At 44.6% G+C, this 13,711-nt stretch overlaps 1 protein-coding gene across 2 annotated transcripts in view; it reads left to right on the top strand.

Moving 5' to 3' along the window:
* GRIK1 (glutamate ionotropic receptor kainate type subunit 1) overlaps positions 1-13,711 on the top strand; it is a 207,022-nt gene that overhangs the window by 160,128 nt on the left and 33,183 nt on the right. The window lies entirely within an intron of this gene.

Here is a 13,711-nt window from a genome sequence, read left to right as displayed (position 1 = left end):
GTAACAGCTTTTGGCCATACACAATACATTTGAACCTGAACCTGAATACAGACATAATTCTGGTTCATATGCTAATGACTCAGGTCGGCATGTGCTCTTCCCAAAAAAATTAACAGACCTGTCCAATCAGGCTAATTTTTTTGCTGGAAATCTTTTACTTACATGAAAATATTTTAAATGTGTACACAAAAAGCAAATTAAAATACTAACAAGTTCATGCTTCTTATAGGCCAAAACATAAATGATGTACAATTGGTACCCCAAGGTAGCTATCCCCATACAGATATTGAAGCAAATATACACTTTGAAGAACTTTATATGATTTACACTGCAATCCTACACAGTGTTACTCCAGTATTGTGATAGAGTAATATCTTACATGCAAGGCATACTTTCTAAACTGAATGAGTAATGAAAAAAGTATGAGAGACTCTGGATAAATTTCTGAGGATAAAACAGAAAATAAGTTAATACAGGGCATGTCAGAAAGTAGAATAGCCAACCAGAATTTCTGCTGCTTTTCTGGATAAAAACCTAACCCTTCACTTGGTTAAATGTAGTGTTTGGATAGCTTCTGTAAATTAATCATTTGTAAGTATACTTGAATCCTCGCTGTATAGCTGTTTTATATAAAAGCCGCAGAAGGGCTCCAGCAAGTCATTCACATGGTTAAAGTCACCCCTGCATCTACTTATAAGTAGATTATAAGTATTACTGGCCTCACCTGCGTGGTAGGCAGTCAGTTCTTTAATCTGTCTTTTTGCTCCTAATAAAGTATTACTGCTTCAGAGCTACCTGCCTGGATGAGTTTGCTTTTGGGATGCTAGGGACAGACGCCTCATCCTGACATTAGGCCAGTAATGGGGAATACAGACAGGTTACATGCTAAAGACACTACGGACTGGAAAAAGTAAACATTGCTAAGCAACCCCAAGATAAGCAGTTCCCAGGAAAGGCAGACGAAACATTATCTCAGCTGAAGAAAACAGGATGAGTGAAACTGTACACAGACGTTGAGAACCAAGGACATGACTCGCAGCCAGAATCTGGCCTAGCTCATGTCAAGAGCCTTTGCTCCTGCTAAAAGGCAAAGGCCTGACATTAAGACAGGCAATAGGGACTTGGATACACCGTAGACTACTCCTGTCTTTCCCCAAAACTAGATGTGTTTAGAAGCCTTTCCTGGTCTTCCAATTCTGAAAGCAGAAGTAATGTGCAGTTGCATTCCAGTCACTGGAAAATAAAATCTTTAAACTGGTGTTGAGAGAGCCACGCAACTCTGCTGACAGCTCAGTATTACAAATGATGCAATAAATGTTCTGATTAAATAGAACCACGTTCATTACTACATCAACAATAATTTCATCCTGGATGTAAAAACAAAAGGGTACTTATTATAACGACAGCTTCAATAATATTCAACTGAAATGAGACTCTTATGAGTTTTGACTGTCACTAATGACATCTTAAAAATTAAACCTTAAATTAACATTATCCAAATGCTCTTAAATCAAAGAACTTGCACCATCTTAAAGATGATTTTCTAACTACAGCTCAATCTAATAAAGATTTTCTTGTGGACAAGTTTACCAAGATCTTTGACACGTTTATTATAACAAATCTAATCTACATCTCAAAACTTTTTGAATGTCCTGTCTAGTGTAATGCGTTCCACAGGTGAAATGTAAAGAATCTCATGCACAGCATCTATGGACTGAAGAAGCAGACCAACCAGACATTGGAATAGGACAATAAGAAATCTGTGATCTCTCCTAAAACTACAAAGAGGGAGTTTTCTTACAACAAAGTAGCAGTTCCCCTGTGCTCCTTTCCCCAAAAATCAGACAGGAATGGAGGGGGGGACTGCATTCAACAAGACTCATTCCCAGATAGGTGTGCACAGGATTGCAGCTTATGGTCACTTACACTCAGAAATCCTTAAATGTTAGACCATCTTTGCTGCCAGCAGAAATTTGAGCTCATCTCATTGCATCTGAGGAGTAGGATCTTGTCAACAAACGTAATACTGAGCTTCTAACTCGCGTAATTGTCATCGTTCCAACCTCATAATCTTGCTCGTATTCCTTTTTACAAAGTTTCTCCGGTATCTCAGAGTGACCAAATGCATGTTCTTTCAGTTCTAGATGCTTGGTTTCAAAAACACACGCTTATTTTAACTTTTTGAAATATATTCTGAAGGAAGGTAATGGCATGTGTTAAGAAGCCAGTAAAGATTTAAACATGTTAAACTCAGCTGTTACCTTTTCAATGTGTATTGTTTTGATATTCGCACTGTGCCTTTTAGTTCTAACAGTCCTAGTCATTAAATACTTACAGGGCTTACACTGGTTATGGAATATTCTTAGCCCTATATTAAGATGTGCAGTATCTTTTCTCAATTGTGTTTATGACTATTTTATTCTTGATTGAATTCAGCTGTGATCTTTATGGAAAGGTGGTGTAAAAATAAAGGAGTTTAGTGCTCTCCCAATTTGGTCAGTACTTGGTGTTTTTCAAGAGGTTGCTTACTGTAATCTCAAGGCTAGACTACTATAATTCACTATACATGGGTCTGCCCTTAAATTAGCCAGGAAGAGAGTGGGTTATAAATGAAACAAACAAATTTCAAACCAGGAATTCCAATTTGTATAGAACACTGAAGCATATTTTCTCTAAGGAGTTGGTGGAGCAATCATGTATATCACACCCATTCTACAGTCACTCTGTTGGTTACTGATCAGTTATCAAGTTAGAATCAAGGTGCCTGTAAAGCCCTTCATGGCCTTGGACACTCATAACTGCACAAGTGCCTCTCCTACTATTCTATGGTGCACAAGCTTCACTCATCTGAGCTAAGCCATGCAAATGGCTAAGATGAGCAACAGCCCACACACGCTAATTCTCTGTTGCGTCTACCACCTCATGGAATGGCCTACCTGAGATCAGGCAAGCTCCCACTCTCCCATCATTTTCCAGAATGTGCAAAACAGAACTGTTCATGAGGGTATTAAAATATATTATGACTGAACAGCTCAGGAAGATGCTTTTATAAGGGAATAGGACTGTAGTCTATGGCAATGCTTATTGTGCATCTCACCTTACATTGCCTTCTACCTTTGTGATCCACTTCCTTCATCATGGTATGCTACATCTTAAGACAATGTTGTTTGAATTGCTTTCCAATTCAGCAATCTTAGACCTCTTGCATTGTTTATTGGAAGTCATATGCTAACTTTTTAATATTATGCAAGCCACTGTAAGTCTCAAGGAGAAAGGTGGGCTAAACATGAAGCAAATAAAGTTACAGTGCATCTTCACAAAGTACAAGAAAAAAGGAAAGATCCAGATTGCTCCCACACAACATTTAGATCAAATGCATCAACTTGCCAGGTATATTAGTGACCCCAGTTTTTCTTGCCAGGGTTTTTTTTAAAGTACAGACACTTTTTGCAACTTGTTTCATACTCAAGTTCCTTCCCATCACATTCGAGCACCTCAACATCTTCAAGGAGACTATGTCCAGAATTACCTTGTGTTGTTATCAAAGTCATGGGATACATCACCACTCTAATGCATTTACTTGTATGAAAGTCCCACTCTTATTGTGAGTCCAGTTGCACTTTAGAGATCAATAAAGTTTACAGGGTATAAGCTTTCAAGAGTCAAAGCTCTCTGTGGTATCTGACAAAGGGAGCTTTGACTCTCAAAAATGCATACCTTGCAAATTTTATTGGTCTGTAAGGTGCTACTGGACTCGGCTCTAGCAGTTTTATACACACACACACACACTAACTATTGTGGTTACAGGACTACAGGCTTTTAATGCAGGCTTATCAATTGGTCCTGCTAGTTGCTTATGGAGCCCATAACTCTCCCCATACTTTATGACTCCCTCAGGCAATGGATCTTCCTGCCTGTTTCCACTGCGGCGGCAGCACAAGGCTCATAACCAGCATGGTACTCAGACCCGCCAGGTTGCAGGAGATATGATCTCTGCCCAGAACACACCGCTTACTCCCGGTCCCCTTCCAGCCACCGGAATCACTTACTCTCACCAGGCTTCAACACCCCGGAGAGGACACCAAAGCCTGCACCTAGCCAGGCCCCTACCCCTCCGGGCACTATCTTTAGGGATGCCAACCTCTAGGTACCAGCTGGAGATCTCCTGCTGTTACAACTGATCTCCAGCTGATAGAGATCAGTTCCCCTGGAGGAAATGGCTGCTTTGGCAATTGGAGTCTATGGCATTGAAGTCCCTCCCCAAACCCCGTCCTTCTCAGGCTCCACCCCAAAAACCTCCCGCCAGTGGCAAAGAGGGACCTGGCAACCGTAACACATGAAGCTGCCTTGGTCCATCAAAGTCAGTATTGCCTACTCAGACCGGCAGTGGCTCTCCAGGGTATCAGCCTAGAGGTCTTTCACATCACCTCCTTGCCTGGCCCCTTTTAACTGGAAATGGTGGGGATTGAACGTGGGACCTTCTGCATGCCAAGCAGACCCGTGGTCCATCAAAGTCAGTATTGTCTTCTCTGACCAGTAGCGGCTCTCCAGGGTCTCAGGCAGGGGTCTTTCACATCATCTCCTTGCCTGGTCCCTTTAACTGGAGATGCCGGGGATTGAACCCGGGACCTTCTGCATGCAAAGCAGACCCTTAATCCATCAAAGTCGGTATTGTCTATTCAGACCAGCAGCGGCTCTCCAGGGTCTCCGGCAGAGGTCTTTCACATCACCTACTTGCCCAGTCCCTGTAACTGGAGATGCCGGGGATTGGACCTGGGACCTTAATCATATAATCAAATAGTTACCCAAGTTATATAAAAATATTCAAACATTGTCAATTGTGTAATGTGATCAAAAAAGGCTGACCATCTTTTTCCATCAGGGTGCCTCGAGGCCTTGTAGCCCCATTTCCAGAACTGCACCCCTCTGCAGAGGTGCAGAGGAGCACCTTAGAGACCAATAAAATTTGCATGGTGTGCATTTCTGAGAGTCAAAGCTCCCTTGGTCAGATACCACAGAGGTCCAAGTCAAGAGGTTGGTGCTCGCAAGTCAGAGGGGTGCAGCCATGAGCACAGGAAGCACAAATCCTGCCCTCGGTGTCTTATTTAGTTCGCTTCTACCCCCCCCCCCTTCCTCACTAAGGGAGACCCAAGGCGGCTGACATCATTCTCCTCTCCTCGGTTTTATCCTCACAACGACCCTGCGAGGTAGGCCAGGCCGACGAGTGCGACTATCTTCGCTGCGCAGCCCCCCCCCTCAGAGCCAAGGAAGGCCAAACGAACACGCATGCGCAGCTCCCAAGGCGGCCCCCCCCCCGGCAAACCCCTCCGAACGCGGCGACACGAGAACACCTACGGCGCGGAGGCGCCTGCGGAGAGGTCCGCGCATGCGCGCCCGGCCTGCCTGCCCCACCTCATTCGGCGCGCCGCTCCGGCCTCGCGGGAAGAAGCTCCCCCTTCCGCTCGCCCCGCTCCGTTCCCGGCAGGCCTTTCGCGCCAGCCCCCCGCGCGCCCCCATGCGCCCGGTGCCAACTCCGCCCGGGGGCTCCTCAGGCGCGGCGCCGCACGGCCAGCGAGTCAGGTGACAACGTTACAGCCGTCTCCACTCGCTCGCTCCTGATTGGACGCTGGGCCCAAATGACGTCGACAGCTCCCCCCGCCCCCTTTCTTGTAGCCTCTGCTCAGGCAGGCATGCGCGTGTGGCTCCTCTGGGAGCTTTGGTGGAAAAGGGCCAGAGTCCAGGAGCCCCTTGAAGACGAGCAACAATATTTCCTGGCAGGGTGTGAGCTTTCGTGAGCCACAGCTCACTTCTTCAGATACAGCTTAGAATGTGAATCCATCCGTCTTTAAGTAGAGGAGAGTGAATTCAGACAAGCATTAGTATTAGAAAAGGGCCAGAGTCCAGGAGCCCCTTGAAGACGAGCAACAATATTTCCTGGCAGGGTGTGAGCTTTCGTGAGCCACAGCTCACTTCTTCAGATACAGCTTAGAATGTGAATCCATCCGTCTTTAAGTAGAGGAGAGTGAATTCAGACAAGCATTAGTATTAGAAAAGGGCCAGAGTCCAGGAGCACCTTGAAGACGAGCAACAATATTTCCTGGCAGGGTGTGAGCTTTCGTGAGCCACAGCTCACTTCTTCAGATACAGCTTAGAAAGTGAATCCATCCGTCTTTAAGTAGAGGAGAGTGAATTCAGACAAGCATTAGTATTAGAAAAGGGCCAGAGTCCAGGAGCACCTTGAAGACGAGCAACAATATTTCCTGGCAGGGTGTGAGCTTTCGTGAGCCACAGCTCACTTCTTCAGATACAGCTTAGAAAGTGAATCCATCCGTCTTTAAGTAGAGGAGAGTGAATTCAGACAAGCATTAGTATTAGAAAAGGGCCAGAGTCCAGGAGCACCTTGAAGACGAGCAACAATATTTCCTGGCAGGGTATGAGCTTTCGTGAGCCACAGCTCACTTCTTCAGATACAGCTTAGAAAGTGAATCCATCCGTCTTTAAGTAGAGGAGAGTGAATTCAGACAAGCATTAGTATTAGAAAAGGGCCAGAGTCCAGGAGCACCTTGAAGACGAGCAACAATATTTCCTGGCAGGGTGTGAGCTTTCGTGAGCCACAGCTCACTTCTTCAGATACAGCTTAGAATGTGAATCCATCCGTCTTTAAGTAGAGGAGAGTGAATTCAGACAAGCATTAGTATTAGAAAAGGGCCAGAGTCCAGGAGCACCTTGAAGACGAGCAACAATATTTCCTGGCAGGGTGTGAGCTTTCGTGAGCCACAGCTCACTTCTTCAGATACAGCTTAGAACGTGAATCCATCCGTCTTTAAGTAGAGGAGAGTGAATTCAGACAAGCATTAGTATTAGAAAAGGGCCAGAGTCCAGGAGCACCTTGAAGACGAGCAACAATATTTCCTGGCAGGGTGTGAGCTTTCGTGAGCCACAGCTCACTTCTTCAGATACAGCTTAGAATGTGAATCCATCCGTCTTTAAGTAGAGGAGAGTGAATTCAGACAAGCATTAGTATTAGAAAAGGGCAAGAGTCCAGGAGCACCTTAAAGACTAACAAAAATATTTTCTGGCAGGGTGTGAGCTTTCGTGAGCCACAGCTCACTTCTTCAGGTACAGCTTAGAAAGTGAATCCATCTGTCTTTAAGTAGAGGAAAGTGAATTCAGACAAGCATTAGTATTAGAAAAGGGCCAGAGTCCAGGAGCACCTTAAAGACTAACAAAAATATTTTCTGGTAGGGTGTGAGCTTTCGTGAGCCACAGCTCACTTCTTCAGGTACAGCTTAGAAAGTGAATCCATCTGTCTTTAAGTAGAGGAAAGTGAATTCAGACAAGCATTAGTATTAGAAAAGGGCCAGAGTCCAGGAGCACCTTAAAGACTAACAAAAATATTTTCTGGTAGGGTGTGAGCTTTCGTGAGCCACAGCTCACTTCTTCAGATACAGCTTAGAAAGTGAATCCATCTGTCTTTAAGTAGAGGAAAGTGAATTCAGACAAGCATTAGTATTAGAAAAGGGCCAGAGTCCAGGAGCACCTTAAAGACTAACAAAAATATTTTCTGGTAGGGTGTGAGCTTTCGTGAGCCACAGCTCACTTCTTCAGATACAGCTTAGAAAGTGAATCCATCTGTCTTTAAGTAGAGGAAAGTGAATTCAGACAAGCATTAGTATTAGAAAAGGGCCAGAGTCCAGGAGCACCTTAAAGACTAACAAAAATATTTTCTGGCAGGGTGTGAGCTTTCGTGAGCCACAGCTCACTTCTTCAGGTACAGCTTAGAATGTGAATCCATCCGTCTTTAAGTAGAGGAGAGTGAATTCAGACAAGCCTTAGTATGTAAATGTTAACAGTATGTAAATGTGAATAGCAGGCGTGATGGGATTAGGTGTCATATGCAGAAGAGTCTGTGATGTCCAGGGGAGAGATGGGTGTGGAGAAATCAGCATTGGTAATGGGTCATGAATGTGTGAAGTGCCGTCAAGTTGTTGGCTTTGATGCAGGCCCAATGGATCGTGATTGTGGTTAGAGAGAATCAGGTCAAGCACACAATAAAACAGAGTCAAAGACTTTTCTCTTAATCAAACAAAAATCCTTTACTTTCCTAATCTGGTTCCCTATAAATCTTGCTAGGAATGCTAGCAGGTACTAAGGCTTATACCCCTTTGTCTGTGTCCCAGCTCAGGAGAGCTAAGGACAGGCATCTTGCTTCTGTGAGATTCAAAAGTAACTAACCCATCGGGATCGAACTCAGGTCGTGAGCAGAACTTTTTGACTGCAGTACTGCAGCTTAACACTCTGCGCCACGGGGCTCCTCATATGTCTTCTCACAATGTGACCAAAATATGATAGCCTCAGTTTAGTCATTTTAGCTTCTAGGGTCAGTTCAGGCTTGATTTGATCTTTAACCCACTGATTTGTAGGTTTTTTGGGTCGTCCATGGTATCCATAACACTCTTCTCCAATACCACATTTCAAAGAAATCTACTTTCTTCCTATCAGCTTTCTTCAATGTCCAGCTTTCACACCCATACATAGCAATAGGGAATATGATGGCATGAATTAACTTGATCTTGGTGGCCAGTGACACATCCTTACACTTAAAAATATTTTCTAGCTCTTTCAAGGCTGCCCTTCTCAATCTCGAGGGGATGTACCAAAATGAATAACAAGAATGCCCGCTGGAAACAATGGGAGATGCTTGAAGACTCATTGGATATAATGGGGGCCAGCAATTGCAATAGACTTGCATGGGCTCCATTGAAATACGTGTGTGCGTGTGTGTGAGAGAGAGTGAAGTGCCATCAAGTCGCTTCCGACTTATGGCGACCCTATGAATTAATGACCACCAAAAAGTCCAATCGTTAACAGCCTTGCTCAGGTCTTGCAGACTGAGGGCTTCTTTTATAGAGTCAATCCATCTCATGTTGGGTCTTCCTCTTTTCCTCTGCCTTCAACTTTTCCTAGCGTTATTGTCTTTTCCAGTGGCTCTTGATTTCTCATAATATGACCAAAGTACAATAGCCTCAGTTTAGCCATTTAAGCTTCTAGCGAGACTGCAGGCTTGATTTGATCTAGAACACACTGATTTATCTTTTTGGCGATCCATGTTATCCGTAAAACTGTTTGGGACTGGAACGACAGCCTCCTGGAGTGGAATGACAGTCCCTGGGAGTGGCATAATGTTCTGGGACTGGATTGATATCTTCTGGGCCGAGATAAACTGCTCTGGGATAGTCTCTAGGAGTAGCATAATGCTGGAACTGGAATGACAGTCCTTGGGAGTAGCATAAGTGTTCTGCAACTAGAATGAATGAATGAATGATGGTCCCTGGGTTTAGAATCAGTGGTTTGCAACTGCAGTCACAAACCCCACAGTACCCACCACGCGCTCTCTGTGAAAAATCCCATACTCTAGGTAATGTATACTTTCATATATGATTTCAGTATTTAAACCTCTTTGTCGCACCATTTGCCCATCTTGACAAGTCCTCTGACTGCCATCTGTACTGATCAAAGCATAAATCAAGCTGGTGTTTGGGTTCAGAACCAGTATACATATACTTGAGCACCTTTTGGTAGCACAGGTGGCAATGTGATTCTCCTACTTTCATCAAGATCTTCTTTTCTCAAAATCAGAAGCACTTCATCCATGTTAAGCAGGGTGTTCTAATCAATCATGTATGGCTTGCATGTGTGTCTGAGTGGCCATTTTAGTGGGTAGATCTACAGCAACTTCAGAGCCCCAATCTTTGCTGCTAAACACTATAAAATAGATGACCCAATAACTTCTAGCCAGACCTTGGAGGGAGCTGTGGCCAAAACGGCCCAGGGAGCTCAGAGAGGGTGTGACACAACAGGAACGTGGAGGACAGGAAGCAAACAGACCTGGACAATGTGGGGGTCTAAGGAAGATTTATACTTGTCCACAGTGCAGAATGAGGTACCTGATAACGAACTTAATTTACCATGGAAGGAAACAGAACAGCTAACAAGCAGGCTAACTATTGAGGCAGAGGTGATTGGGGCATAATTTCATAACCTCCAGAAATATTAATTAAATTGTAAGGTATTTTATTCCACTCTAAGGTTTGTGATTGCAGTTGCAGACCACTGATAATATCTACTGTGTGGGCTGTCATTCCAGTCCCGACCTCGGAAGGATGGAAGGCTGAGTCAACCTTGAGCCGGCTACCTGAAACCAACTTCCGTCAGGATCGAACTCAGGTCGTGAGCAGAGCTTGGACTGCAGTACTGCAGCTTACCACAGGGCTGTGCCACAGGGCTCCTTATGGGTGCCAGTACTTATAGTAAAAACCTGCCCTGAGGCAGTGTGACTCACCAGGCAGGTGGTCTAGGGGCACAAAGGTAAAATTGCTCCTCAAGTGGAGGGGAGTTCCAGGGTGAAAGGCAGGGTGCTGAGTTGATGGGATTATTGATAGCTGTCAAGTGTCGGGTGACTGACAAGCTATCACGAATCAGAGGGGGTGAGGGAGGAGGAGGAGGAGGATTTGAGTGATGGGATTAGCCTGGTCCCAGACTATCCCAGGGAAGGAATGCAGGGAGTGACAAGGGAACGCCATTGTTCTTTTGCTTGAGTTGCCAGGTAGATCTTGATAGGACAGCTACATTGATAGTTATGCAAAATGTCCCAATGTGCCGTCCGTTGTCTAGGTGAGTGGTTCTTCTGAGGGTGAGCTCCAGATGGGGTAGTAAGCAGGTCCACGGGTCCTCTAGCTGTACAGCCACCTCCAAGATGGATTCCAGTTCACTTCCTTGTCAGGATCCATTTTGCTGCTTGTCATGCGTGCAGAGTCTCGCTGGCTCCATGCAGCTTGGTCCGGGGCAGTGTCTGGGTGGCTTCCATACTTGGTGCTGCGTAGTGTGGGTTTCCTGCATAGTCCCACTAGTCCAGGTGTGTTAGAAAGTTCAGGTGTGGGAGTGTATGGTCAGATAGGGTTGCCTGGCAACCAGAGGGAGACTGGAAAGGTGTCTGGTGGTGATAGTATGATGTCCCTTCTGGGGGAAACCCAGAAGTGATGTCACATCGCTCTAGGAATTGCTGGAAACTTTATGGAAAAACCATAGAGTTTTCTGTGATTCCTAGAGAGGCCTGGCCTGGCAGCCATTTAAAAAAAAAAATCTCCAGTGACGGGAAATGAGGTATTGGTGGGGAATCCCCTGCAGGGACGGGCAACCCTATTTTGGTCCTGCCCCTCTTACATTATACCAGTGACCAGTAATTCTGTTACTGGGAGAATGAGAGGATAGAAGGAGATCCTTTCCTTGGTCAGCCAGTCACCCTACTGACGGAAAACCTCTTCGGCATTCCTGCTTTTTGTGTTACTTGAAAAGGAAACAGATTAAAATAATAAATTTGCTATTTACTTAGTGCCTACGGAGTGGTGGACACAGTGCAGGGCATAGAAGCGATGCAGCCCCCTCCCAGTCTTCAAGAATTACAGTTCATGTTAGGTGAGCAAGACCGGGACATAGGAGTCAATAGTATCAGCTTAGTCAACAAAAACATTCTGAAATTAATGCTTAGCAGAATCTGAAATGTAAAAACAATCAGAAATCTGAAACAGGGAGGAAAACAAGCAGAAACAAAGCCTAAGCATTTAAACATGACACATTAAACAATGCAGATTGTTTACATAGTAAGAAGATACTTACAACAACATACAGAGCATAGTAGTATCATCCACAGTTCCGATCCCTTTGCCAAAGCATTTATTCTGAATTAATTCATTTCAGCACAGCCTGTTACCTGTGTAAAAAAGCTCTCCTGAATAATTCAGTTTTGCATAATCTGTGGAAAGCCAGGAGAGTAGCATGCCATTCCATAAGATGAAGGCCCAGCAGAGAAAGTATGTGTAGAGTCAGTTGTTGCTGTTGCCCGTCTGCAGGGTGGCATCTGCAGAAGGCCCAACTCAGGTGAGTGAAGCGGTCATGGCAGAGCATAGGAGGAAAGGCAGTTCAGCCAATATGATGGACCAAGGCCATGAAGGGCTTTGTATGTGATAATTAATACCTTGAATCGAGCCCAGTAACTGATGGGCAGCCAATGGAATTATGGCAGAAGGAGCCAGTCACACACTAAATTATTGAGAGGGTCTCCGTGAACTGGCTGGTGCAACGGTTGCAGAGAAATAACAATTCTTAGCCGCTGTCACCACTGCTTCATAAATTTTCCAATGGGTTCTATAGCATGCTGTGTTAGATTCTGTGCGAGTTTTCCACCAGCATCTTTCTAGATGTCTTCCAGCTCTCTTTAGGTCACCCAGCTTTGCAGTATACCATGAGGCTGGCTTCTGCCCCAGGAATGGGAGAAGTGAAAGAAGAGTAATTTTGGCAATAGGCTCAAGGAGCATTATGTTCCAAGCTCCCACCGCAGCCTCAACAGAGCTTGTGTTTGGAATCCTAAAATCTCCCAGAGTATTTTGAAATCCAGAAGGATCCCTGAGCCTCTGCGGCGGACCATTTTAACTGGGTCCCCTCTTTTTGGGGGGTGTTGCTTTCAATAGATAACGGTTGGACGACGGTTCAGGGCTAAACCGCCAGCCCCAAAACCAGACCTTACCTCAGAGGCTCAGTGCAAAAGAATAAATCCAAGGTGTGGCCTCTTTCCTGTGTTGGGCCCGTCACTATTTAAGAGAGGTCCAGGGCAGCCAGAGAAGTTATAAAATCCTAGACTAGCTCTGATAAGTAGGGTTGCCAGCTTGATTGGGAAATACCTGGAGATTTTGGGGGCAGAGTTTGGTGAGGGGAGGGACTTGAATGCCATGGAGTCCAATTGCCAAAGCGGCCATTTTCTCCAGGTGAACTGATCTCTATTGGCTGGAGATCAGTTGTAATAGCAGGAGATCTCCAGCCACCACATGGAGGTTGGCAACCCTACTGATGAGGAGCATTCTGAATGAATGTTAAAGTCTTTTTGATTTTTTTGCTTAGAATGTTTGTATGATTTTCTCTTGCAGTAGAGTATTCATTTAACCAGGTTTGTTTTTATTACAGATGACTAGAGAGTAGTATGGTTATCTCCACAATCTATTATGTGTTTACGGAATACCACACTATTAAACAGGGTTTGTATGACTGTCACTCAAATGTGTGGTTGAGCCATATTTTTATTAGTCAGGCAAATAAGCCCTAACAAAGTCCTTTTCCAAAAAAAAAAACTGCCAGTGGAGGGAGCTCCAGTGCTATACTGATATGAGCTCCATCCATAATTATAAGAAAGGCAAAGATTAATAATTAACTTAGATACATAGAGAAAACGTCTTTCAGGTTAGATAGCTGAAATCTATCTTTTTGCTCTTGTTCAGAAGGTATATGTAGGGCAAGCTGGTGCCATTGTTCAATGCTCTGATGCAAGCTGTATGGGAAGATTAATTTTGTCAATTTAGTCTTAATATACTTTAAGATACTTGTTTATTTGTAGAATCACACCCAAGGCACCTCCCAATGCTACACAAACTTTGAAATGAGAGTTATGATTAAAAACGATCCCAATAGGATTGCTAACCTCCAGGTAGTAGCTGGAGATCTCCTGCTATTACAACTGATGTCCAGCTTGCAGAGATCAGTTCACCTGGAGAAAATGGCCACTATGGCATTGAAGTCCCTCCCCAAAACCCGCCCACCGGTGGCAAAGAGCAACCTGGCAACACGGCAGTAACAGTTATTGGCCCTCCTCCCTGGTTTTGGT

Source organism: Euleptes europaea, chromosome 12 (assembly GCF_029931775.1).
Source record: "Euleptes europaea isolate rEulEur1 chromosome 12, rEulEur1.hap1, whole genome shotgun sequence".
Lineage (NCBI taxonomy): Eukaryota > Metazoa > Chordata > Lepidosauria > Squamata > Sphaerodactylidae > Euleptes > Euleptes europaea.
The sequence above is the reverse complement of the archived record's forward strand: the minus strand, read 5'-3'. Positions and strand labels throughout refer to the sequence as shown.